This window comes from Hevea brasiliensis, chromosome 5 (genome assembly GCF_030052815.1).
Source record: "Hevea brasiliensis isolate MT/VB/25A 57/8 chromosome 5, ASM3005281v1, whole genome shotgun sequence".
Classification (NCBI taxonomy): domain Eukaryota; kingdom Viridiplantae; phylum Streptophyta; class Magnoliopsida; order Malpighiales; family Euphorbiaceae; genus Hevea; species Hevea brasiliensis.
In genome coordinates this window covers 84,288,821-84,316,225 of record NC_079497.1, presented here as the reverse complement: position 1 = coordinate 84,316,225, position 27,405 = coordinate 84,288,821, and the positions used below count along the sequence as shown (strand labels likewise).

At 35.4% G+C, this 27,405-nt stretch overlaps 1 long non-coding RNA gene across 1 annotated transcript; it reads left to right on the top strand.

Annotated features, from left to right (window-relative positions):
• The first annotated feature begins 18,951 nt into the window (after window positions 1–18,951).
• Window positions 18,952–20,959, top strand: LOC131180243 (uncharacterized). The gene is made up of 2 exons (XR_009149044.1): window positions 18,952–19,000; window positions 20,637–20,959. It is a non-coding gene; the product is annotated as an uncharacterized LOC131180243 (long non-coding RNA).
• The last annotated feature ends 6,446 nt before the right edge of the window (window positions 20,960–27,405 follow it).

Sequence of the window (27,405 nt, the reverse complement as noted above, 5' to 3'; positions counted from 1 at the left end):
CTCCTTTTATTAAAGGTTAGATCTAAGTGCTTAGATTATCCTCTTATTAGAGGTTAGATCTAAGTTTTTCATTGGCCCTTTCGAAAGTTTTATTATTGTGTTGTGTACTGTGCATGATGATTCGACCTCCCCGACCATAGGGAGTTAGAATCCCGATTCGATCTCTCCAACCATAGAGAGTTAGAATCACCCTGAAGATGGCCCTTACGAATTAGTCTTGCATAATTAGTGAGATAAAGAATGGTTTTTGAATAGTAAAGAACTTCGATTTCAAATGGGATTTATGCATAATTGATTTTATTGAAATTAATCTTTATTTCCATAATTACTAGAATTACTTTAAATGTCCAGCTGTGATTTGATAAATTGAATTTCTTGATCAAAGTCAATTTAAAAAATGTTTTATATTATTGGCAATGAATATTTTGATTTTTGGAATTTGATGTGTAACACCCCTAAGTTCGGTAGTGCGTTCTGCTATTCCGGTGACCAGTGTTGTCCGGACAGCTAGGATGCCTAGAACTACACTTCAATATGAGTGGGGAGACATAAAATAATGAAATACAAGAAAAGAAAATACAAGAAAAACAAAGGAAAAATAATAGCAAAGAAATGTAGCCAAGTTAAACGAAATGAAACCTAACGATGGTGATCATGACTGGAAGTCACGGCGTGGACCGTTGACTAGCTCCTCGGATCATGGGGAACCCCGAAAACATTTTAGGACTTAAATAGACCCTTATTGAAGAATAAATATCATTAGAAAGATCAAAGAAAAATTAAATAATTAGTACAACCAAAAGTGAGAAATCGAAAAACAGACAAACCCAGATATCAGAAAAATCGAATGCAACCTAACAGGGCATTATGGTCATTTGACATAGCGAATTGTCTTTTGACCTAAATGTCCATTAAAAATATATAATATTAAACTTATAAAATAAAATGAAAAATTAGTTTAGTGGTACCTAAATTAAATAGCCAAAATGGAGTGAAAAATGTGTAAATAAAACATGTAAGCTTATTATATAGTTAAAATTGAGTGAGTGGGCCACTAAAGGAATATAATAAACACATAATGGGGCAGGTGTAAGTCCACTATATCCAGCAGAATGTTCATCTTCCTCACTCCCTTAACTTAGACGAATTGAAGAAGAAAAATCCTCCATGGCCATTTTTCAATCAAGCTCCATGCACTCCTCTATTTCAACTCCAATCACCTAGGGTTCTTCATTAAAGTTTGTCTACACATCACAAGGAAGAGTTTGATACCAAATTTAAGAAGTTTAAGCAAGGTTTAACAAGCTCCAACCATAAGGTAAGTTAGCATTTTTTAAGATTTCTTTGATAAACTTTGTATACATGTTATGGGTGTTGGTTTTGTGAAGGAAATTTTTAAGTTTGAAGAGTATTGAGATATCCATTTTTGGGCAGCCATGTAATCATGTATTGATGAAGTAATTGTACATATATTTGATGAGAATTATGTTAGTTATGATGATTTAATAAACCTAGTGAATTACTTCATATTTATATGGTGATTTTTGGCACTTGGATGGGAATTGATGAATTGTAGGACAATTTGGTGTTGAAGAAGATTTTCGGCAGCTTGGGGACACTTGAATAAATGTATGTATTCATGGAAGTGTTGGCAGAATATTGACATAGAAGGATTGATGGATATGTATATGAACTTGTTGTGTAAAGTATATGCAAAAATTTGTAATGGTTAGGTGTGTATGTGATTGTACTTAGAACTTGTAAATTGAGTGTTAATTGGTATATTGAGGATAATTGTAATCTGCCCAAAATGATGTTAATGTAAAGGGGATTGTGTTTTTGGTAATGTACCAAAACAGATTTGGTAGGGAAGTAAACATATTGCAAGGTAAATGTGTGTAATTGATGTGTGTTAAGCAAAGTAAACAAGGGCAGTGTACATTTTAGCCAATAAGTTTAAATGTGTAACCTCAATTGGTATGAGACCAATTGGAGGTGGAACTAGGCACAAAATGTGCCAACTTTCATTGAGAAAACATACCAAAATTCTGCTTGCAAGGTGACCTAAGAAAATGACCAATTCGGATTAGGTACAATTAGGACCTGAAAAATGACCAATTGGGCAGCAGTGAGTGTTTAGGCCATAACTCACTCAAAACAGGTCCAATTGACCTGAAATTTTAATCATGAATAGTTAAGACCCATACCTACAAGTCTTATGAAGACACCAAAACCCATAAATGACCAGAGGCAAGTCAAAAAGCTTGCACAATTTCGGGTCCAAAAACTGGCCGAACCAGAGTTGACCAAATTGACCTAAAATTGACCTAATTTGATACCATTTGACCAGCAATAGTATAATGACGATAACTCGGTCTACTTAACTCGGAATGACCTAAAATTTTGTACCGCGGTCCATAAGACCTAGATCTACAAGTTTGTAGTTTTGACCGAAGCCCGAAAACCAAGGGAACTAAGCCGTCCGGCTAGGTCAAACTAGTATCCCGGAATCCAGCAAATTGCAAGAAAATGCACTAAACAAGGAAATGAGTTTGGTAAAACGTACCAACCCTAAAACCCTATCGAATGTGATATATTAAGGACACCGAAACCTAATTTACCTAGAACGCATCGAGGGTCGGTATATTAGGTGATTAAGCAAATAAAGGTATTCAATGAATTGTTTATCGAACATTATCGTTAGAGACAATTTAATTTAGTACTAAAACACTTCAAATTGTGTTTCTCAGTTACCAAAGACTCAGGAAAAGGGAAGGAAACACTGAGTCCAGACCAGGAGACAATTATCAGAGGTTTGTGCACAACTAGTTTTTAACTGATTTTGTTTTGAATATTTCATATGATTAAATGACATATTTTTCTTATGTATTATGTTTAACAAGCATTGGATTTAATTCAATGATTATTGAAATTGTTATAGTAGGTATGAATTTAGCTTTGTGAAATGGTATTTCCACAAGTATTAAGCATTGTTATGGATTGAATAAATTATGTTTTAGAAAATTGTGATAGAACATATTTTGAATTGTGATGGCAATTTTCATGGAAAAATGCAATTGTATGATTTGAATTGTGATGAGCACTTTATTGGATATTGAAATTGACTTTGAATCGAATTGTATTGTGATTTGTGCTCACTAAATGGATTGTGATATTGTTTTATATCTCACTATAGATGCTTGACTAGGTTATTACCCGTCTCTCTCATTTGTTGAGAAGACAATGGAGTTAGTTGTGTTTTGATTACCATGGTACGTGCACAGGCTTAGATTTTCCTCTGATTTGAGGTTAGATCTAAGTTTATTTTATCGTTATGGCCCTTACGGAAGATTCATTATTGTGATGGTACTGTGCACGATGATTCGACCTCCCCGACCATAGGGAGTTAGAATCTGATTTGACCTCCCCGACCATAGGGAGTTAGAATCACATCGAATATGGCCCTTTCGGATTAGTCTTGCATGGTTAGTGAGATAAAGAATGATTTTTGAGATAAAGAATGATTTTTGAGATAAAGAATGAGTTTTGAGATACAGTATGATTTTTGAGATACAGTACGATTTTTGAAATACATAATGATTTTTGAGATAAAGAATGGCTTTTGAATGGTAAGGAATTTTGATTTCCATTATGGTTTATGTATAATTGATTTCGTTAGAATTATTTAAATGGTTAGTCATGATTTGATAAATTGAATTTTGTGATCAATGTCATTTATACAAATGATTTACATTATTGGCAATGAATATTTTGAGTTTTGGAATTTGATGAGTATTCAGATTCCCAAATTATTTACTGTAAATTTTGTCAATGTATATTGTACTATGTTTTAAATTATAGTTGTGCACCACTGAGTTCACCACTCAGCGATAGCTTTGTATGCTGTCGCAGGTAAGAAGAGCATAGAGCAGTAAGTAAATTTCCTTGAAGATATATTCAGATAAGCTCCAGGTATATCATAGGTATACCCATGTACATAGGTTTTGATGTATGCATGTAATAATATGTATGTAAATTATTTGAGCAGTTGTATAGAAACTCTTGTAAAATATTTTGGTATGTAATTAAATGTAAATTATTGTAAATGTAAATTTGAGATTTCATTTACTTGAATAGTTTTGTATTATATTTCTTGTATCTCAGTCTTTGAAAAATCATTGCGGATTTTAGTTGAGAAAAATGTTGTGTTGAGAAATATGTTGGAGTTGAGATTTGCAAATATATATTGAAGTGCTTTTTATAGGTTTTCTGAAGAACTGTTTTATCCAAAATACAGATGACACTCTGTCAAAATTTTTACAGAAACTCCAAATAAGTCAAATGTGTTAGTTCTATCACTTCAGTTCACAAAAGTTTTTAACACCTGTAAATAGTGCTCACCACTGTAAAAGAAGTAAGAAAAGTTTTGAAAATCCCTTGTAGTGTATTTAATGGGTTATCAGTAGACGGAGTTGGTAATTCATTAGGTATACTACGGGATCATGTTATACCTTACAGAGGGGTAGGGTGTGACATGATGAATATCCAGATTTCCAAATTCTTTGCTGTAATTTTGCTAAGGTATATTGTACTATGTTTTAAATTCTAGTTGTATACCACTAAGTTCACAACTCAGCGATAGCTTTGTATACTGTCGCAGGTGAAAGTAAATAGAGCAACTGAGTGAGATTCCTGTAGCTGCGCCTTGAAGACACATTCAGATTAGCTCCAGGCATATCATAGGTATACCCTTATACATAAGTTTTGATGTATGTATATAATTATATGTATGTAATTTATTTGAGCAGTTGTACAAGAACTTTTGTAATATTATTTTGGGTATGTAATTAAAATGCAAATTATTGTAATATTCAAATTTATTTCTGAGTTTTGTAATGAATGTAATATCCAAATTTCTTCCTGAGTTTTGAAATCCATGCGTGGTTTTCTTTATGCTAAGTATGGCTTGAAAAATTAGATTGAGTTAATTGGATTGAATGGGGATATGAAAATGATTTGCATTGGAGTGGTGGTTGAGTAAAAACATTGGGAGTGTTTTGCTTTGTAGGTTTTGAAGATTTATTTTCTCAAAATACAGCCGGCACTCTGCCAGAATTTTTGTAAAAATTACAGAGATTTTAAATATCCAAAAATTTGATTTATAACTTAGTGTCAAATAAAAGTTTTTAATATTTGTAAAAAATTTACCCACCACTTTCAAAATGAATGAAAATTGTTTTAAAATTCTTTATAGTATATTTAATGAGTTATCAGTAGGAGAAGTATGGTAATTCATTAGGTGCACTACGGGATCATGTTATGCCTTACGGTGGGGTAGGGTGTGATAAGTTAGAGCCGACTACTCACTGAAGAGGTTAGCAGAGATTTGCATAGATGAGATAGTTCGACTACATGGAGTGCCAACATTGATCATATCTAACTGAGACTCGAGATTTACTTCGAGGTTTTAGAAGAGGCTACAAGAGTCTTTGGGCACTCAACTGCACTTTAGTACGGCTTTTTCATCCACAGACGGATGGACAGTCAGAAAGAGTGATTCAAGTAACCCTTAGAACTTAATGAATTGCTGTAATTATTAAAGGAATGATAACAATGACCTGACACTAATGACATGAATGATATGATATGATAGGTATTGGAGGATATGTTAAGAAGCTGCATTGTTGATTTTCAAGGAAGTTGGGAGAAGTATCTTCCTTTGGTAGAGTTTGCTTATAATAACAGCTACCAAGACAGCATAAATATGGCTCCATACGAAGCATTGTATGGGAGGAGATACAGGACTCCCTTATGTTGGATAGAAATGGGGCAAGAGAAAGTAGTGAACCCAGACTTGGTGAGGCAGACTGAGAAAAAAGTGAAACTCATCAGAGAAAATTTGAAAGCTACCTCAGACAAACAGAAGTCATATGCCGACCTGAGGAGAAAGGATATAGAGGATGAGGTTGGCGATAAGGTATTTCTCAAGGTATCACCTTGGAAGAAAGTGCTAAGATTTGGTAAGAAGGGTAAGTTAAGCACTAGGTTTATTAGTCCATATGATGTCATTGAACGTGTGGGTCCAGTAGCCTACAGGCTAGCTTTTCCACCTGAGCTAGACAAGATTTGTAACACCCTCCCGGTAGCAACTCCGTACATTCTACTGTTCCGGTGACCGGTGTCGGTCCGGACAGCTAGAACATCCGGAAAAATATTTAAACTAAAGTTGGGAATCATAATTAACTCAAATATTAATAAGAAAAATTTAGTAAAAATTTTAGAAATAAAATACAACCAAGTTAAACGAGCCGGTGCCCTAGCGATGGGTAACCAGAGGGAAGTTGCGGTTCTCACAACGAGGAGCCCTAGACCCGGGGAAAAATTCATAAAATAATTATTGGGACTCCAGAGAAGGGTCATTGAGGTTCCTATGGCATTAGAATGCCAAGAAAATATTTAGAAAATTTTTTTAATCGGTACATACAATTTTGACCCGTTAAGCCAAACGGAGGGCATTTTGGTCATTTCGCCTTCAGAGGTGATTTTTGGCCGACTTGTCCAGTTAAGTAAATAATTAATATGACCTAAAATATGAATAAATATTACTAAAAATGAAATTGGAAATGAGTAGTGGATAAAAGAAAAGGAAAATGAAATAAAAAGCAATTTATGACACCTTGATGATGTCATTTAAAAGCCATAACCAATCACAATTAAGTAACCATTTGACTAATTAATAAAAGAGATAAATAAAGACCAAGGAAGACCAAAAACAAGCAGCCATCTTCTTCTTCAAAACGTGATCCTCTTGTCACACCCTACCCCTCTGTAAGGCATAACATGATCCCGTAGTATACCTAATGAATTACCAACTTCGTCTACTGATAACCCATTAAATACACTACAAGGGATTTTAAAAACTTTTCTTACTTATTTTACAGTGGTGAGCACTATTTACAGTTGTTAAAGACTTTGGTGAACTGAAGTGAAATAATTAACTCATTTGGTTTATTTGGAATTTCTGTAAAAATTTTGGCAGAGTTGTATACCACGACAAGACATACTCACCCCAATAATCGAAATCAATGAGGGAGGAAGCTAGCTATATAATGAGAACTCATCCACACTCACCTCAGACTGGTAAGTCAAGGAGGGAGGAACATAATCATACTCACCCCAGACTGATAAGTCAAAGAGGGAGGAATAATCACACTCACCCCATTAATGGAGGAGGAACATAGTATCAGTGTCATGCCAATTGTGAGTCAAAACAATTCCAAACATTTTACTCAAATGATCCGTAAGAATCCAATAAATTTCCAAAGTTATAATTTCATTCACAAAATGGCAACACAATTAGTAATTCACTTCAATTTCCACAAAAACCATTTACAGTGCTTTTCAATCAATAAGTATCCATCAATATCATTCAAACAATTTTTCACAGTTTCAAACCATTCACCATGTTTTTCAATCAATAAGTGTTCATCAAACACATTTCCACAATTTAAAACAATAATATACAAATAGTCAATATTTATTTCAATTGAAAAATTCAAGAGAAATAGTTGTTGTGCACAAACCTCTGATATTTGTCTCCTGGTCTTGACTCAGTATTTCTTTCCCTTTTGCTGAGTCCTTGTTAACTGAGAAACACAATTTGAAGTGTTTCAGTGCTAAATTAATTTGCCTCTAACGATAGTGTTCGATAAATAATTCACTGAATACCTTTATTTGCTTAATCACCTAATATACCGACCCTCGATGTTTTCTAGGTAAATTAGGTTTTAGTGTCCTTTATATGTCACATTCGATAGGGTTTTAGGGTTGGTACATGTTACCAAACTCAATTCTATGTATATTGCATTTTCTTGCATTTTATTGCAAATTGCTGGATTTCGGGATACTAGTTTGACCAAGCCAGACGGTCTAGTTCCCTCGGTTTTCGGGTTTCGGTCAAAAGTACAAACTTGTAGATCTATGTCTTATGGACCGCGGTAAAAAATTTTAGGTTAATCCGAGTTAAGTAGACCAAGTTATGGTCATTACACTATTGCTGGTCAAATGGTACCAATTTAGGTCAATTTTAGGTCAATTTGGTCAACTTTGGTTCGGCCAGTTTTTGGACCCGAACTTGTGCAAGCTTTTTGACTTGCTTCTGGTCATTTCTGGGTTTTGGTGTCTTCATAAGACTTGTAGGTATGGGTCTTAACTATTCATGGTTAAAATTTCAGGTCAATTGGACCTGTTTTGAGTGAGTTATGGCCTAAACACTCACTGCTGCCCAATTGGTCATTTTTCAGGTCCTAATTGCACCTAATCCGAATTGGTCATTTTCTTAGGTCACCTTGCAAGCAGAATTTTGGTATGTTTTCTGAATGAAAGTTGGCACATTTTGTGCCTAGTCTCACCTCCAATTGGTCTCATACCAATTGAGGTTACACATTTAAAGTTATAGGTCTATTTGCACACTGCCCTCTATATGTCTTTCAAACCCCAATTCAAACACACATTTAACTTGCTCTACTTTAAATCCCCATACCTAATTCTGATTTTATACCATTCCATATTCATTTATCACTTCTTACTATGGTCAATTTGGACAGAATACAAACATTCTCAATACATCAAATACAACCCTAAACCACAAAGTCCAAATTTAGCAATATATGTACATAAATACACTTAATCATTACATATAATCTCCACTACTAATTTACATATACATTCATCAATTCTTCTATGTCAACATTCTACCAACACTTCCATCAATACATACAATTATTCATGGGTTCCCAAGCTGCCGAAAACCTTCTTCAACACCACATTGACCTACAATTCATCAATTCTCATCCAAGTGACAAAATCACCATATAAACATGAAGTAATTCACTAGGTTATTAAATCATCATGATCAACACCATTTCTCATCAATTATATGCACAAATATCTCATCAAAAACGTGACTCCATGGCTGTCCAAAATGAAAACAACAATAACTCTTCAAACTCAAAAATTTTCTTCACAAATCCAACACCCATAACATGCACACAAAACTTAACAAAGCTATCTTCAAAAATACTAACTTACCCTATGGTTGAAACTTGCCAAACCTTAATTAAACTTCTTAAAATTGGTATCAAGTTCTTCCTTATGATGTGTAGACAATTTTTGATGAAGAAATCTAAGTGATTGGAGGTGGAATGGAGGGGTGGATCAAGCTTGAATGAAAATGGCCATGGTGGTTTCTTCACTTCTTCAATTCGGCAATGTTGAGGAACCTTGGAGAAGATGAAGTTTGATGGAAGCAATCTGCCCACTTAGCATATATTTTAATCCCATAGTGCCCCACTTACTTAAGAAAAATGATTTAATAAGATTTAAGTGCTAATTACACAATTTTCACTCCACTTTTGGCTATTTACATTAGGTACCACTAAACTAATTTTTTATTTTATTTTCTAAGTGTAATGTTATTTATTTTTAATGGACATTTAGGTCAAAAGACACTTCGGGATGTCAAATGACCATAATGCCCTGCTCGTTGCATTCCGATTTTTCAAGAATACCGGGTTTTGTCCGTTATTCGCTTGCTCACAATTCATTGTACTAAATATTTAATATTCCTTAGATTTTTCTAATGATATTTATACTTCAATAAGGTTCTATTTAAATCCTAAAAATTTTTTCCGTGGTTCCCGCAAATTGTAGCTAGTCAACGGTCCACGCCGTGACTTCCCGGTGCGGTCACCCATCGTTAGATTTCCCGGCTCGTTTAACTTGATCACATTTCTTTGCTATCATTTTTCCTTTGTTTTTCTTGTACTTTCTTTTCTTGTATTTCATTATTTTATGTCTCCTCACTCATATCGAAGTACGGTTCTAGGCATCCTAGCTGTCCGGACAACACTGGTCACCGGAGCAGCAGAACGCACTACCGAACATAGGGGTGTTACAATTCTCCCCCCCTTAAATAAATTTCGTCCACGAAATTTTTACCCAGTATCCATCTTACAATAGTCGTACGTTTATTTTCTCCTTTCTATACGATCGTATAACCTTCTTTTTCTCAAATTTGTATAAGTCTTTTAACAATCTAATACAATGTTTGATTTGTTTGTATAACACCAATCTCTTCTTACTATTGTGCTGTCTAATATTTCGGTTCATGTTCCTTCTTGAATGACCCTTGAGGTCATGTTAGAATTATTCATCACCATGGGTCCTCCACCATTCTAATCCATAGTCTTCCTCACATTCGTAATATTTCTTTGTTATATATGAATCAACTGCTCAAATCTCTACTTCCATAACTCTTTTTACTGTCACAATATTCTATAACTTACTTCTTTTGTACTGAACTATAACCTTTCGATATTCTAACTTTTAAGTTTTAGATCCCTAAGTAGGATTTTCAAACTTATTTCTAACAATTAAATTCTGTCATGGCATAACTATACCAAAACAGATACCATTGGTAACTATTCTTATCTGGGTATACTATCGGGTAGTACGTAGCTCTACACAATAATCTCAAGTCGATCAGAATCTAATCTACAAAGATAAATATCAAGAACATTGCATAGTTACTATGATACATCCCAATAGATCAAACTTTGTTATCTTTTATTCTTTTTGAATTCACTGACATTCGAATCTTATTCTGATTACAATATCCATTAGCAATTTCTAACAGTAACCTCCTTGCCCTCATCTAGAGCAATTCCATTACTGCATCTTACTTTTACGTCCTCTTGCCTTACATTAAGTAGGCTCGCCAATTAGCTTTATAATTTATGGTGTGTTAGAAAATACTTTTCGCCGATAAACTCTTTCAAAACTAATTTCACTTATTATCACAATCCTTATCTTAAAGGGCTAATCACTAATGCATCAAAATTTATTCCCCTATAAAGGAATAACAATAGAACATATAGTTCTAACACTAACATAAAAGTATGCAGACTCCAGGTCAGATAATACATATATATATATATCTTAGTTACCAATTGAGAAAGTACCGGCAATGATGTCAAAAGTCTCAGTCTCTTTTCTGTCGTATAGCGTATACTCCAGCTGGAGCATCACCCTGTTCTGGCTGATTCACAGTACTCTGACTTCTAGGTGTACTACCCCTACCTCTACCTCTACCTCTACTAACTGATGGTGAACTCTTTGGGGTAGAAACTTGGGTTGATCCCTTTGGTGTAGTAAATGATCCAGAACGACCTGGATTTACACAATCCCTAGCAAAATGGCCAGTCTCTCCATAGTTAAAACATGCTCCTACAGCTCTATAACATACCCCACTATGTGGTTTACCACAAGTTTCACAAAGTCGATCTGACAGCGCATTCCTGGGTTTCTGTTGAGTTTGCTGATCCGATCGAGGTGGTTTCTGTCTAAAAGATCTATCTCTACCGGACTTCTTACTATCTCTGTCGTATCCCCCAAAGTTTTTCCTCTTTCCAGTAGGACCACTAGAACTCTGTTCTGCTGACTTTCCCTCTTTTTCTGTCTTCTCTGATTTCTTTTTCTCAAGAGCCGCTTCAGATTCAATTCTTTCTAATTCTAGTGCTTGAGAAATAAGTTCAGAGAAGTTGTTATGTTTGAATCCGACCACTTGTAATCTGATACTAGGCTTCAAGCCGGTTTCAAACCTCTTACATCTCTCCCTACTGGTAGAAAGTAGACTTACTGCATAATGGCTTAGGCGGAAAAATTCCCTTTCATATTCAGCCACTGATCTGCTCCCCTGTTTCAGACTTAGGAACTCTTGCAGCTTCTGGTCTACATAAGCATCAGGGACATATTTCTGCCTGAATTCCCTGAGAAAGTCACTCCAGGTTAGCACTGCAGGTTCTACCAGACTGTGGGGAATGGTTTTCCACCAGTCATAAGCATCCCCCTGTAACAAAGATACTGAGTATTCAAATCTGAGCTCCTCTGTGCAATGTAGTTTCTTGAATACCCTATCCATCCTCTCTAACCACTGTTCAGCCTCTAGGGGATCTGCTGTCCCCTTAAACTCTGTAGCCCCATATTTCATCAATTTGTCATACTGCCTCGTAGGAGACTGTGGTTGTACCACTGGTGTCCGTATTGGGACTTGAGTAGGCGCGTTACCATCCATTTGTTGGAACATTGCAGCCGTCTGCTGAGCGAACCGAGCAGAGAACTGCGGTACTGCAGGGGCTGGTGCTGCTGAACCACTGACATTATGTAGGGCTGGGGCATCCCCTTGCACCTCAGCCTCAATAGATTGATCGACTGAACGATCACCCTCTTCCATGGTCAATGCGAGGATCTTAGATCTCCTAAACAAGTAACACAAGGAGATTTCCTCCCGTTAGTGCATATTTATAATGTAATGTACTGTATGTATCAAACAATGATATTGAGCAGTTGTACTACGAAGAAAGAATATTCAAATAACATGTGAAAACAGAATTTAAAAACTTTGCTCTGATACCACTAAAACATGTCACACCCTACCCCTCTGTAAGGCATAACATGATCCCGTAGTATACCTAATGAATTACCAACTTCGTCTACTGATAACCCATTAAATACACTACAAGGGATTTTAAAAACTTTTCTTACTTATTTTACAGTGGTGAGCACTATTTACAGGTGTTAAAGACTTTGGTGAACTGAAGTGAAACAATTAACTCATTTGGTTTATTTGGAATTTCTGTAAAAATTTTGGCAGAGTGCCATCTGTATTTTGGACAAAACAGTTCTTGTAAAAACTCAGTAAAAGCACTTCAATAATTTTCCAAATCTCAACTCCAATACATTTCTCGACACAACCATTTATCAACTCAATTCCATAGAAATTTTTCAAAGTCTGAGATAAGGAAATATAATACAATTTTCACAAGTCAAATAACTCATAATTAATTTACAACTTCAAGGTACAATTTGAATTTATAACTGCTCAAAACCAAAAGCAAAATGTACATACAGTGTCATACATTACAATACAAAATGCAAAATACTGGTATACTCATTATACCAGGTAATCCCTCGCTGGATGTATATGCAGCCTAGTCTGCTGCCCTATCTGTCTCTCTACCTGCGACAAAGAATGAAAGCTATCATTTGAGATAATGTCTCAGTGGTGCACAACATTAACCAAATACAATTTTAAATCACAATTCATAAATCATATCAATAGTGGATACTTAAAACCATAGTTAAATTCAAGACAATGAATGTCATAAGGAATTTAAACTCCAATTCACAAATTATCAAAATTCATAATAACACAATTTAGTCAAATAGTTTAAGAATACCGTATTGCCAATTCATACACAATTTGCTCAAATTACTGAATAACACAGTTTTTTTCCAATCAATGACACAATTTGATCAAATAACTGAATAATACCATTTTGCAAATCAATAACACAATCCGATCAAATAACTGAATAATATCGTTTTGCAAATCAATAACACAATTCGATCAAATAACTGAATAATATCGTTTTGCAAATCAATAACACAATTCGATCAAATAACTGAATAATATCGTTTTGCAAATCAATAACACAATTCGATCAAATAACTGAATAATATAATGTTGCCAATCAATAACACAATTTAGGTCATGACACAAATTTTTCCATATATGCCGTGTTGTATACTACGACAAGACATACTCACCCCAATAATCGAAATCAATGAGGGAGGAAGCTAGCTATATAATGAGAACTCATCCACACTCACCTCAGACTGGTAAGTCAAGGAGGGAGGAACATAATCATACTCACCCCAGACTGATAAGTCAAAGAGGGAGGAATAATCACACTCACCCCATTAATGGAGGAGGAACATAGTATCAGTGTCATGCCAATTGTGAGTCAAAACAATTCCAAACATTTTATTCAAATGATCCGTAAGAATCCAATAAATTTCCAAAGTTATAATTTCATTCACAAAATGGCAACACAATTCGTAATTCACTTCAATTTCCACAAAAACCATTTACAGTGCTTTTCAATCAATAAGTATCTATCAATATCATTCAAACAATTTTTCACAGTTTCAAACCATTCACCATGTTTTTCAATCAATAAGTGTTCATCAAACACATTTCCACAATTTAAAACAATAATATACAAATAGTCAATATTTATTTCAATTGAAAAATTCAAGAGAAATAGTTGTTGTGCACAAACCTCTGATATTTGTCTCCTGGTCTTGACTCAGTATTTCTTTCCCTTTTGCTGAGTCCTTGTTAACTGAGAAACACAATTTGAAGTGTTTCAGTGCTAAATTAATTTGCCTCTAACGATAGTGATCGATAAATAATTCACTGAATACCTTTATTTGCTTAATCACCTAATATACCGACCCTCGATGTTTTCTAGGTAAATTAGGTTTTAGTGTCCTTTATATGTCACATTCGATAGGGTTTTAGGGTTGGTACGTGTTACCAAACTCAATTCTATGTATATTGCGTTTTCTTGCATTTTATTGCAAATTGCTGGATTTCAGGATACTAGTTTGACCTAGCCAGACGGTCTAGTTTCCTCGGTTTTCGGGTTTCAGTCAAAACTACAAACTTGTAGATCTATGTCTTATGGACCGCGGTGCAAAATTTTAGGTCAATCCGAGTTAAGTAGACCAAGTTATGGTCATTACACTATTGCTGGTCAAATGGTACCAATTTAGGTCAATTTTAGGTCAATTTGGTCAACTTTGGTTCGGCCAGTTTTTGGACCTGAACTTGTGCAAGCTTTTTGACTTGCTTCTGGTCATTTCTGGGATTTGGTGTCTTCATAAGACTTGTAGGTATGGGTCTTAACTATTCATGGTTAAACTTTCAGGTCAATTGGACCTGTTTTGAGTGAGTTATGGCCTAAACACTCACTGCTGCCCAATTGGTCATTTTTCAGGCCCTAATTGCACCTAATCCGAATTGGTCATTTTCTTAGGTCACCTTGCAAGCAGAATTTTGGTATGTTTTCTCAATGAAAGTTGGCACATTTTGTGCCTAGTTTCACCTCCAATTGGTCTCATACCAATTGAGGTTACACATTTAAAGTTATAGGTCTATTTGCACACTGCCCTCTATATGTCTTTCAAACCCCAATTAAAACACACATTTAACTTGCTCTACTTTAAATCCCCATACCTAATTCTGATTTTATACCATTCCATATTCATTTATCACTTCTTACTATGGTCAATTTGGACAGAATACAAACATTCTCAATACATCAAATACAACCCTAAACCACAAAGTCCAAATTTAGCAATATATGTACATAAATACACTTAATCATTACATATAATCTCCACTACTAATTTACATATACATTCATCAATTCTTCTATGTAAACATTCTGCCAACACTTCCATCAATACATACAATTTTTCAAGGGTTCCCAAGCTGCCGAAAACCTTCTTCAACACCACATTGCCCTACAATTCATCAATTCTCATCCAAGTGCCAAAATAACCATATAAACATGAAGTAATTCACTAGGTTATTAAATCATCATGATCAACACCATTTCTCATCAATTATATGCACAAATATCTCATCAAAAACGTGACTCCATGGCTGTCCAAAATGAAAACAACAATAACTCTTCAAACTCAAAAATTTTCTTCACAAATCCAACACCCATAACATGCACACAAAACTTAACAAAGCTATCTTCAAAAATACTAACTTACCTTATGGTTGAAACTTTCCAAACCTTGATTAAACTTCTTAAAATTGGTATCAAGTTCTTCCTTATGATGTGTAGACAATTTTTGATGAAGAAATCTAAGTGATTGGAGGTGGAATGGAGGGGTGGATCAAGCTTGAATGAAAATGGCCATGGTGGTTTCTTCACTTCTTCAATTCGGCAATGTTGAGGAACCTTGGAGAAGATGAAGTTTGATGGAAGCAATCTGCCCACTTAGCATATATTTTAATCCCATAGTGCCCCACTTACTTGAGAAAAATGATTTAATAAGATTTAAGTGCTAATTACACAATTTTCACTCCACTTTTGGCTATTTACATTAGGTACCACTAAACTAATTTTTCATTTTATTTTCTAAGTGTAATGTTATTTATTTTTAATGGAAATTTAGGTCAAAAGACACTTCGGGATGTCAAATGACCATAATGCCCCTGTTCGGGTTGCATTCCCGATTTTTCGGTAATACCAGGTTTTGTCCGTTTTTCGATTTCTCACTTTTCTTTGTACTAATTATTTAATTTTTCTTTGATTTTTCTAAGGATATTTATACTTCAATAAGGGATATTTAATTCCTAAAAATATTTTCCAGGGTTCCCCGCAGTCCAGGGCTAGTCAACGGTCCACGCCGTGACTTCCCGGTGCGGTCACCCATCGTTAGATTTCCCGACTCGTTTAACTTGATCACATTTCTTTGCTATCATTTTTCCTTTGTTTTTCTTGTACTTTCTTTTCTTGTATTTCATTATTTTATGTCTCCTCACTCATATCGAAGTACGGTTCTAGGCATCCTAGCTGTCCGGACAACACTGGTCACCGGAGCAGCAGAACGCACTACCGAACATAGGGGTGTTACACCTCTCCTCCATAACCCTCCATGGAAGTTTTCTTTGATTACTTCCATTTTCCCATGAATTTGCACTATAAAACCCTAAGTCCCTTCACTAAAAGCTTGTCTCTACCTCTTGGGAAGTGTTTGGCAGCCTAGAAAGTGAAGGAAAGTGAAGTTTTAGCTTGGAGAAATCTGCCCTACAAGAGGTTAAAGTGAGGTTAGTGCCTACTTATATATATACTTCTTTGATTCCATGTTAGAAGCTTGAAATAAGTGAGGAATTGTAAATTAAATGAATAAAAGTTAAGTGTATGCATCCCTTGAATTTTCAGCAGCCCTAGGAAGGAATGAGTTTGATTGTATTAATGGACTTAGAGTGAATTGGAGATTATGTTTAAAGTGTATACATATATATATACAAAGAATGAAAGAGTTAACTAAAGAAATTGTGAAAACCATGACTTTGAGCTAGGGTTTAGGAGTGAAAATTTGACTTTGCTTATGAAATTGTTAAAGAACATTCTAATGGTCAATTAGTGACCATTTGAGAAAAGTTGACCATAATTAGGAGTGAATTATTGCATGGCAAAGTGGAATGGGCAGGCTGCCCAATGAGTGCAGCAGGGTGGCTAAGATTTTAGTCCACTTGGACTGCCATATCTTTGGCTGTGTAGGTTCAATTGGTGTTTAGCCAATTGGACATGAAACTAGGCTTATAATGGCACATTTTTTCTGAAGAAACCATGCCCAAAAGACCAAAGAAAGTGGACCAAAAGTTGGCCCCAATCCGGATACCCTGCAAACAGCCCCTGCAGAATGACCAAATGAACAGTAACTGTTCATTTGGCCATAACTCACTGTAAAGTGGTCAAATTGACCTGAAATGTTTACAGCAACAAGATAGGATATAGACAAACAACTTTCATGAAGAAACCTACCCCAAATTATGCCATTAACCCATTCAAATTATTGAACAAAGTTGAGTTATCAAACCTGCAACTCTGCAGATTTACATTTGAACAGTAATGTTTGGATGGCTATAACTCTCTCTAGAAAACTCGGATTTAGGCGATTCTTGAACCGATAGAAACCTAAGGCATAGTAGAACATTTCATATGAAGAAAGTTAGACCAAATTATGAACTTAACTTGGTTAAGTTACTGACCAAAGTTGGACCAAAATCTGCTAGAACCCAAAATCTCAGCATGAACAGTGCACGTGAACAGTAAACTTATTTTGGCTATAACTTGAGCTACAAAACTCCAATTGAGGTGATCCAAAAATGAGAATACACTTAAGACAATAAGAAACATTTTCTATGAAGGAAGTTTTATCAAATTCCAACAGTAAATCGACCAATGGAACAGTGCAACTTCGGAGCACTAAAACCGCAAATTGGCAATTTTGCCAAAATGACCTAAGCTTTGAGAAAGTGACCAAAACCAACAAGTTTTAAATGCAAAATATGGTACATTGGGAGTGTTAAAACCAATGCACCTATTGTCTATGCAAAAGTCAACATTTTAGTTGACTAATGAAGCGAATAGTGACATGAAAACTTGAAATTCAAAAATGTGAAACTTAAAAATGCAAAATTGTAACACCCTCCCGGTAACCACTCCGTACATCCTACTGTTCCGGTGACCGGTGTCGATCCGGACAGCTAGAACGTCCGGAAAAATATTTAAACTAAAGTCAGGAACCAAAATTAACTCAAATATTAATAAGAAAAATTTAGTAAAAATTTTAGAAATAAAATACAACTGAGTCAAACGAGCCGGTGCCCAAGCGATGGGTCACCGGAGGGAAGTTGCGGTTCTCCCAACGAGGAGCCCTAGACCCGGGGGAAAAATTATAAAATAATTTTTGGGACTCCAGAGAAGGGTAATCGAGGTTCCCATGGCATTAGAATGCCAAGAAAATACCTAGAAAAATTTTTCAATCGGTACAGACAATTTTGACCCGTTAAGCCAAACGGAGGGCATTTTGGTCATTTCGCCTTCAGAGGTGATTTTTGGCCGACTTGTCCAGTTAAGTAAATAATTATTATGACCCAAAATATGAATAAATATTGCTAAAAATTAAATTGAAATGTGGTAGAAAAGAAAAGGAAAGAAAAATGAAATAAAAAGCCAATTTTGACATAATGTGATGTCATTAACATACCCCCAACCAATCAAAATTTGACAAGCCTTCTTAAACCACTTAAAAGAGTCAAAATGAAGACCAAAATCACTAAAATTTCCAGCAGCCCTCACCTTCACAAATGCTCACCCGTAGCTCTCAAATCCCATAGCCAAACTTCCATTGATTTTCAACCAAAGCTCACTTTCTCTCTTCTTTTCACCATAAACCCTAAACCCCTTTCATTAAAAGTTGTCCACTCATCTTAGGGAAGTGTTTGGCAGCCTAGAGAGTGAAGGAAAGTGAAGTTTTGAGTGGGGAAAAATCTGCCCTAATCAAGGTTAGTGCATATATGAAGTTTAAAACTCATTAGTTCCATGATCTATGCTTGTAATGAATGAAAAATTGTGAAATAATGAAACAAATCCATGTGTAGCTCTACCAAAGAATTTAGGCAGCCCTATGGGAGATTGAGGTTGATTGTTTGATAAGCTTAGAATGGTTGGAAATCATGGTTATGATATTAATATGCATGGAGACTTAAGTAAGTATGTTAATCAAAGTGTATGAGTAATGAGTTTGGACATTAGGGTTTGTGTAGGTGAAATTGTGACTTAGCTTAGGAAATGGTTAGGGAACATTTTAATGGTCAATTAATGACCATTTTAGGTAGGTTGACCCTAATTAGAACTGAAAAATTGGATGGCAAACTCAAGGTGAAAACTGCCCTATGGACAGCAGCATAGGGACTGAAATTTCAGTCCCTTTGCACTGCCATAACTTGGGCAGTGGTAGTCCAATTGGTGTTTGGCCATTTGGACATGAAACTAGGCTTATAATGGCACATTTTTGCTGAAGAAAGCATGCCCAAAAGACCAAAGCAAAAGGGTCAAAACCCAGCCACAATCCGGAACCCTGAAACTGAATTCTGCAGAATTTGCCAAATGAACAGTAACTGTTCATTTGGCCATAAGTCACTGTAGATTTGGTCAATTGGTCTGAAATTTTTACAGAAACAAGTTAAGACATAGACAAACAACTTTCATGAAGGAACCTACCCCAAATTATGGCCAGAACCCATTCAACCAAGTGACTCAAGTCACTGTTCATGCACTGTAGATATGGTAAAATTCTGCAGACTGCATATCCGGGCAGCTTGGGTTTTTGAGCCATATCTGGAGCTACAAAACTCCAAATGGAGTGATTCAAAAAAGGAAATTCAACTAGACAAAATAAGGAACAACTTTCATGTTTTACATTTCTTCAAATTCCAACAGTAGCAGTGTCCAATGGAACAGTGAAGTTAGGGCACCAAAACTGAAATTTTCTGCTAGTGTGGGTTACACTTTGAAATTGCAAAAACACTTAATGCCAACAAGTTTTAAACACCAAATGTGGTATGTTGGGAGTGCCAAAGTTGATGTACACATTTTTATGCTAAAAGTCAACATTTTTGTTGACCAATGATGAATAGTAACACCAAAAAGTTGAAATTCACAAATTGACGGTTAAGAGTTTCAAATGCCCTAGTATACCTAACAAGATTGGTTTGGATAGTTTGGCATGCCAATAGGGTTCGATTAGCGATCGCACATGGCAAAAATGCCATTCTGTGATTTCATGGCTTTTAGCCATTCTGACTTTGCATTGAGACTTGGCCTTGTGCCTGATATCATTTACAGCTTGTTAGCTCGCTGGTACACCGGGAGATGCATAGGAGACCGATGGTGAGACGGCCCGAGGTACTAGGTACCCAGTGCCAGTTTACCCGTTATCCAGTCCAGTCGTCTAGTGTAGGTTACTTGGGGCAACCAAATGAATAAAAGTGAACAAAGTTAATGAATTAATGAATATACCAAGATCAAACAAAGAAAGCATACACATTGTATACACATTTATTTTCTTGCTATTTTCTTCTATTATATTATTGCACCACTAAGCATTATTGCTTAGCGCGTTGCTTTTGCCACGCGTAGGTACTGGAGACCCCGATCGTGAGCCCAGTAGACCACAGACTGGGTGAGGCCATCCGACAGTTCTGCTCAGTGTCCGTGTCACCTCACTACCTGCAGTGCATCGGTAGGGCACTAGATGCCATTTTGTCATCTTGTAATTAACTTTTTATTTTCTCATATGTATTTAGGATTTATGTAATGTATTTTGAGGTTCATGTAAATAATAAAGATTTATGGTTATGTATGGTATTAATTTGAGTATTTAATGGTTGTTTATATATGAGAACCCTGAGAAAGGGATGTTTTGAAAACTGAAAAGGTTGTTGAGACCTGAAATTGACAAATCACCGAGATATTGATATTGAGTTTTATTGATGATATTGGAGTTTGAGATGATGAAATAAAAATATTGGAAGTGTTTTTAACAGGTTCCGAAGAACGGTTTTCTCCATTTTTAGCATGTAATAATAAGGATTTTCTTAAAAATTTTCGGAACCTCAAATGAAATAATACTTTTGATAAATGGTTAAAATAAATCATATTTCATAAATTAATTTCAAAAGCATGACACAAATTAAGTAAGGTATATTAGAGTGTGCCAGTACACCGTGTGGCATTACTTATTCGGGTATACTGTACACGAGTAAGGGGTGTCACAAAAATGCCCTAGTAGGCCTAATGTGATTGGTTTGGATAGTTTGGCATGCCAATAGGGTATTGTTTTAGCAGTACTGCGAAAGGCTTTATGCCTGTATTCATGGCTTTTATGCCCGTATTCATGGCTTTTATACCCGTATGCATGGCTTTTATGCCCGATTATGTGATATCATGGCTTTTTAGCCATACTGACTGCATACATGGTTGACGTTCTGCCCCCATAGTATGACGCCCGAGGCACCGCGGTGTCCATGCAACGACCCGTTATCCATCCCATCATCCAAAGATAGGTTACTTGGGCATGGAAAAGTATAACTGTGATTGAACTGATTATTAAAGAAAATACGAAAATTAAGAATCAGGAATGATTACAAAAATACAAAGAAGCTCAAGATCATGAAGAAAATAATTAACAAAATGCATGAAGAAGTTAATATCATAAAACGTAATTAGCCCTCGACTAAACATTAAGTTGGTAATTATTCAGTTCTTATGAACACAATGGCTAAGAAATTATGATTTTTATTTGCATATTATATTTTCTTGTATTATTGGCACCACTAAGCTTTATGCTTAGCGCGTCGCTTTGCAACGCTGTAGGTAATCAAGATTTGGACAGAGGGCCCAGTAGACCACAGATTCGGTAAGGCAGTTCACAGTTCTGCATAGCGTCCGTGTCACCTCACAGACTACAGTGCATTGGTAGGACACTAGGTCCCATTTTGTATTTTGAAATTTTTGTAAATTTGGTAATTGAACTCTTATTTTATCATATGTATTTGAACAAATGTAATATAATTTTGTATTAATGTAAGTACTTGTAAATTGTGATTATAAATCACATGTGAGAATTTATTTATGATTTGAGTCTAATGATGATGTGAAATGAATTATATTTCACAAGTTATATTCAAAACTATGATAAAAATGAATTAAGATAAAATAGAGTGCTCCGGCACACGGAGTGGCATTGCTTGCTCGGCTACACTGTAGTCGGGTAAGGGGTGTCACATTTAGTGGTATCAGAGCGCAGTTTAGGCGTTTCTGGACCTAGATAGATTGCATATCATGCATTGCATTCATAAGAGTCGAGGTGACACTATTGCAGATCTGTATTTCCTGTTTATTTTAGGTTAAGGTATGGAATAAGAGAGTGAAGAGACAATGAGGTAGTGAATGGAGATGAGAAAGAGACTGTATTTAAGATGAAAAAGGATTGAGTAAATAACTGTTTGAGGATAGGATTGAGACTAAGGAGAAAGTGAAGTAGGATAACACGGAAAGGTGAAGAAATAAAGAGGTAGTAGCTCCTTGGCTATTTACATTGGATAAATTTCGAGGACGAAATTTAAATTAGAGGGGAAGAGTTGTAACACCCTCCCGGTAGCAACTCCGTACATTCTACTGTTCCAGTGACCGGTGTCGGTCCGGACAGCTAGAACGTCCGAAAAAATATTTAAACTAAAGTCGAGAATCATAATTAACTCAAATATTAATAAGAAAAATTTAGTAAAAATTTTAGAAATAAAATACAACCAAGTTAAACGAGCCGGTGCCCTAGCGATGGGTAACCAGAGGGAAGTTGTGGTTCTCGCAACGAGGAGCCCTAGACCTGAGGAAAAATTCATAAAATAATTATTGGGACTCCAGAGAAGGGTCATTGAGGTTCCTATGGCATTAGAATGCCAAGAAAATATTTAGAAAAATTTTTCAATCGGTACAGACAATTTTGACCCGTTAAGCCAAACAGAGGGCATTTTGGTCATTTCGCCTTCAGAGGTGATTTTTGGCCGACTTGTCCAGTTAAGTAAATAATTAATATGACATAAAATATGAATAAATATTACTAAAAATGAAATTGGAAATGAGTAGTGGATAAAAGAAAAGGAAAATGAAATAAAAAGCAATTTATGACATCTTGATGATGTCATTTAAAAGCCATAACCAATCACAATTAAGTAACCATTTGACTAATTAATAAAAGAGATAAATAAAGACCAAGGAAGACCAAAAACAAGCAGCCATCTTCTTCTTCAAAACGTGATCCTCTCCTCCATAACCCTCCATGGAAGTTTTCTTTAATTACTTCCATTTTCCCATGAATTTGCACTATAAAACCCTAAGTCCCTTCACTAAAAGCTTGTCTCTACCTCTTGGGAAGTGTTTGGCAGCCTAGAAAGTGAAGGAAAGTGAAGTTTTAGCTTAGAGAAATCTGCCCTACAAGAGGTTAAAGTGAGGTTAGTGCCTACTTATATATATACTTCTTTGATTCCATGTTAGAAGCTTGAAATAAGTGAGGAATTGTAAATTAAATGAATAAAAGTTAAGTGTATGCATCCCTTGAATTTTCAGCAGCCCTAGGAAGGAATGAGTTTGATTGTATTAATGGACTTAGAGTGAATTGGAGATTATGTTTAAAGTGTATACATATATACATACAAAGAATGAAAGAGTTAACTAAAGAAATTGTGAAAACCATGACTTTGAGCTAGGGTTTAGGAGTGAAAATTTGACTTTGCTTATGAAATTGTTAAAGAACATTCTAATGGTCAATTAGTGACCATTTGAGAAAAGTTGACCATAATTAGGAGTGAATTATTGCATGGCAAAGTGGAATGGGCAGGCTGCCCATTAAGTGCAGCAGGGTGACTGAGATTTCAGTCCACTTGGACTGCCATATCTTTGGCTGTGTAGGTTCAATTGGTGTTTGGCCAATTGGACATGAAACTAGGCTTATAATGGCACATTTTTGCTGAAGAAACCATGCCCAAAAGACCAAAGCAAGTGGACCAAAAGTTAGCCCCAATCCGGATACCCTGCAAACAGCCCCTACAGAATGACCAAATGAACAGTAACTGTTCATTTGGCCATAACTCACTGTAGAGTGGTCAAATTGACCTGAAATTTTTACAGAAACAAGATAGGATATAGAAAAACAACTTTCATGAAGAAACCTACCCCAAATTATGCCATTAACCCATTCAAATTATTGAACAAAGTTGAGTTATCAAACCTGCAACTCTGCAGATTTACATTTGAACAGTAATGTTTGGATGGCTATAACTCTCTCTAGAAAACTCGGATTTAGGCGATTCTTGAACCGATAGAAACCTAAGGCATAGTAGAACATTTCATATGAAGAAAGTTAGACCAAATTATGAACTTAACTTGGTCAAGTTACTGACCAAATTTGGACCAAAATCTACCAGAACCCAAAATCTCAGCATGAACAGTGCACGTGAACAGTAAACTTATTTTGGCTATAACTTGAGCTACAAAACTCCGATTGAGGTGATCCAAAAATGAGAATACACTTAAGACAATAAGGAACATTTTCTATGAAGGAAGTTTTGTCAAATTCCAACAATAAATCGACCAATGGAACAGTGCAACTTCGGAGCACTAAAACAGCAAATTGGCAATTTTGCCAAAATGACCTAAGCTTTGAGAAAGTGACCAAAACCAACAAGTTTTAAATGCAAAATATGGTACATTGGGAGTGTTAAAACCAATGCACCTATTGTATATGCAAAAGTCAACATTTTAGTTGACTAATGAAGTGAATAATGACAGGAAAACTTGAAATTCAAAAATGTGAAACTTAAAAATGCAAAATGCCCTAGTAGGCCTAATGTGATTGCTTTGGATAGTTTGGCATGCCAATAGGGTATTGTTTTAGCAGTACTGCGAAAGGCTTTATGCCTGTATTCATGGCTTTTATGCCCGTATTCATGGCTTTTATGCCCGTATGCATGGCTTTTATGCCCGATTATGTGATATCATGGCTTTTTAGCCATACTGACTGCATACATGGTTGACGTTCTGCGTCCCATAGTATGACGGCCCAAGGCACCACGGTGTCCAGTGCCAACGACCCGTTATCCAGTCCAGTCGTCCAGTATAGGTTACTTGGGTATGGAAAAGTATAACTGTGATTGAACTGATTATTAAAGAAAATACGAAAATTAAGAATCAGGAATGATTACAAAAATACAAAGAAGCTCAAGATCATGAAGAAAATAATTAACAAAATGCATGAAGAAGTTAATATCATAAAACGTAATTAGCCCTCGACTAAACATTAAGTTGGTAATTATTCAGTTCTTATGAACACAATGGCTAAGAAATTATGATTTTTATTTGCATATTATATTTTCTTGTATTATTGGCACCACTAAGCTTTATGCTTAGCGCATCGCTTTTGCAACGCGTAGGTACTGAAGATTTGGACAGAGGGCCTAGTAGACCACAGATTCGGTAAGGCAGTTCACAGTTCTGCATAGCGTCCGTGTCACCTCACAGACTACAGTGCATTGGTAGGACACTAGGTCCCATTTTGTATTTTGAGATTTTTGTAAATTTGGTAATTGAACTCTTATTTTATCATATGTATTTGAACAAATGTAATATAATTTTGTATTAATATAAGTACTTGTAAATTGTGATTATAAATCACATGTGAGAATTTATTTATGATTTGAGTCTAATGATGATGTGAAATGAATTATATTTCACAAGTTATATTCAAAACTATGATAAAAATGAATTAAGATAAAATAGAGTGCTCCGGCACACGGAGTGGCATTGCTTGCTCGGCTACACTGTAGTCGGGTAAGGGGTGTCACAAGATTCACAATGTATTCCATGTGTCGATGCTCAGGAAATATAAATCAGATCCTACACATGTTATTTCAGCAGAAGAAATAATTGTGCAACCTGATTTGACATATGAAGAAGAACCAATCAGAATCTTGGCATGGGAAGTGAAAGAACTTAGAAATAAGAGGATCCCACTATTGAAAGTCTTGTGGAGACACCATAACACAAAAGAAGCGACATGAGAGAGCGAGGAGACGATGAGGTAACAGTTCCCTTAGCTCTTCATATCAGGTAAATTTCGAGGATAAAATTTTTATTTAGAGGGGAAGAATTATAACGCCCTCACCATAGGTAGTCTGTACATTCTACTGTTTCAACGACTAATGTCTGTTTGGACAGTCAGAATGTTTGGAACTACACTTAAACTATAGTGAGGAGACATAAATTGATGGAATAAATGTTCAAAAAATATAAGAAATAATTTTGAGACTTAATTAAAGGTTTATTTAGGTAAAAATGACATTAAAGATGTCAACGAAAATTTAAGAGAATTTATTAGTCGGTACAAACAAAAATAACCCGATAAGCACAGCGAAAGACATTTTAGTCATTTCATCCCCCGAGATGAATTTTGACCTAAATGTCAATTAAAAATGAGAAAAATTAAAATAATTAAAATAAATTAAAATTATAAATTTATTTGTGGAAAGGGGAAAAGAAAATAAAGAAGAAAATAAAAGAAAAGAAAATAACATTGTGACATCATAAAAATTTAATACAATAATTATAGAATATATAAATAGATACAAGAGACAAAACCCACCTACCCAAAGCCATCATCTTCTTCTCTTTCCTCCACGGCCAAAAATCTCAAGCTCTCTCTCCCTCCATTTTTTCTTTCTCAAAGCTTGATTTCCTAAGCTTCCTCCCCATAAAACCTTAAACTCTCTTCACTAAAAATCATCCCCACACCATAAGGAATCTTTAGGTAGCCATAAGAAGAAGGAAATTTGAAGTTTTGGGAAGCTTAAAGTTGGGTCACAAGAGGTTAGTGCAAGATACTACTCCCTCTCTTCTTTAAATCTTGTAAGCATGATGAAATGAGTGAGTATAACATGAGATTGAAAACAAATGATAAGAAATTTAAGAACCCTAATTTCGGCAGCTATGAAACTCCTTGGGGTTTGATGCTTTTAAATGATGAAAATTGGTTCCATGAGGATGTTTGATAAGTTGATATGATTAGAAGTTTGAATGAGTTGAGTTTGTATAAATTGGATAATTGAAATTAGGGTTTGTGATCATGAATTGGGGATTTTGTCTTATGCTTGAAATTAACCTAATTGAGATGAAATTATTGCTTATAGAAGTGCTATGTATGCCAATTGAAGTAAGAGAGTTCGAGGAAATTGAAAAATTAGGAGTGTTTTTCTCTACAGGTTTGGGACTCATTGAGTCCAGCATGAGTTTTGAGCTATAACTGAATTTGTGTCGCTCCAATTGGTATAAGGCAAATTGGAGGTGAAACCAGACC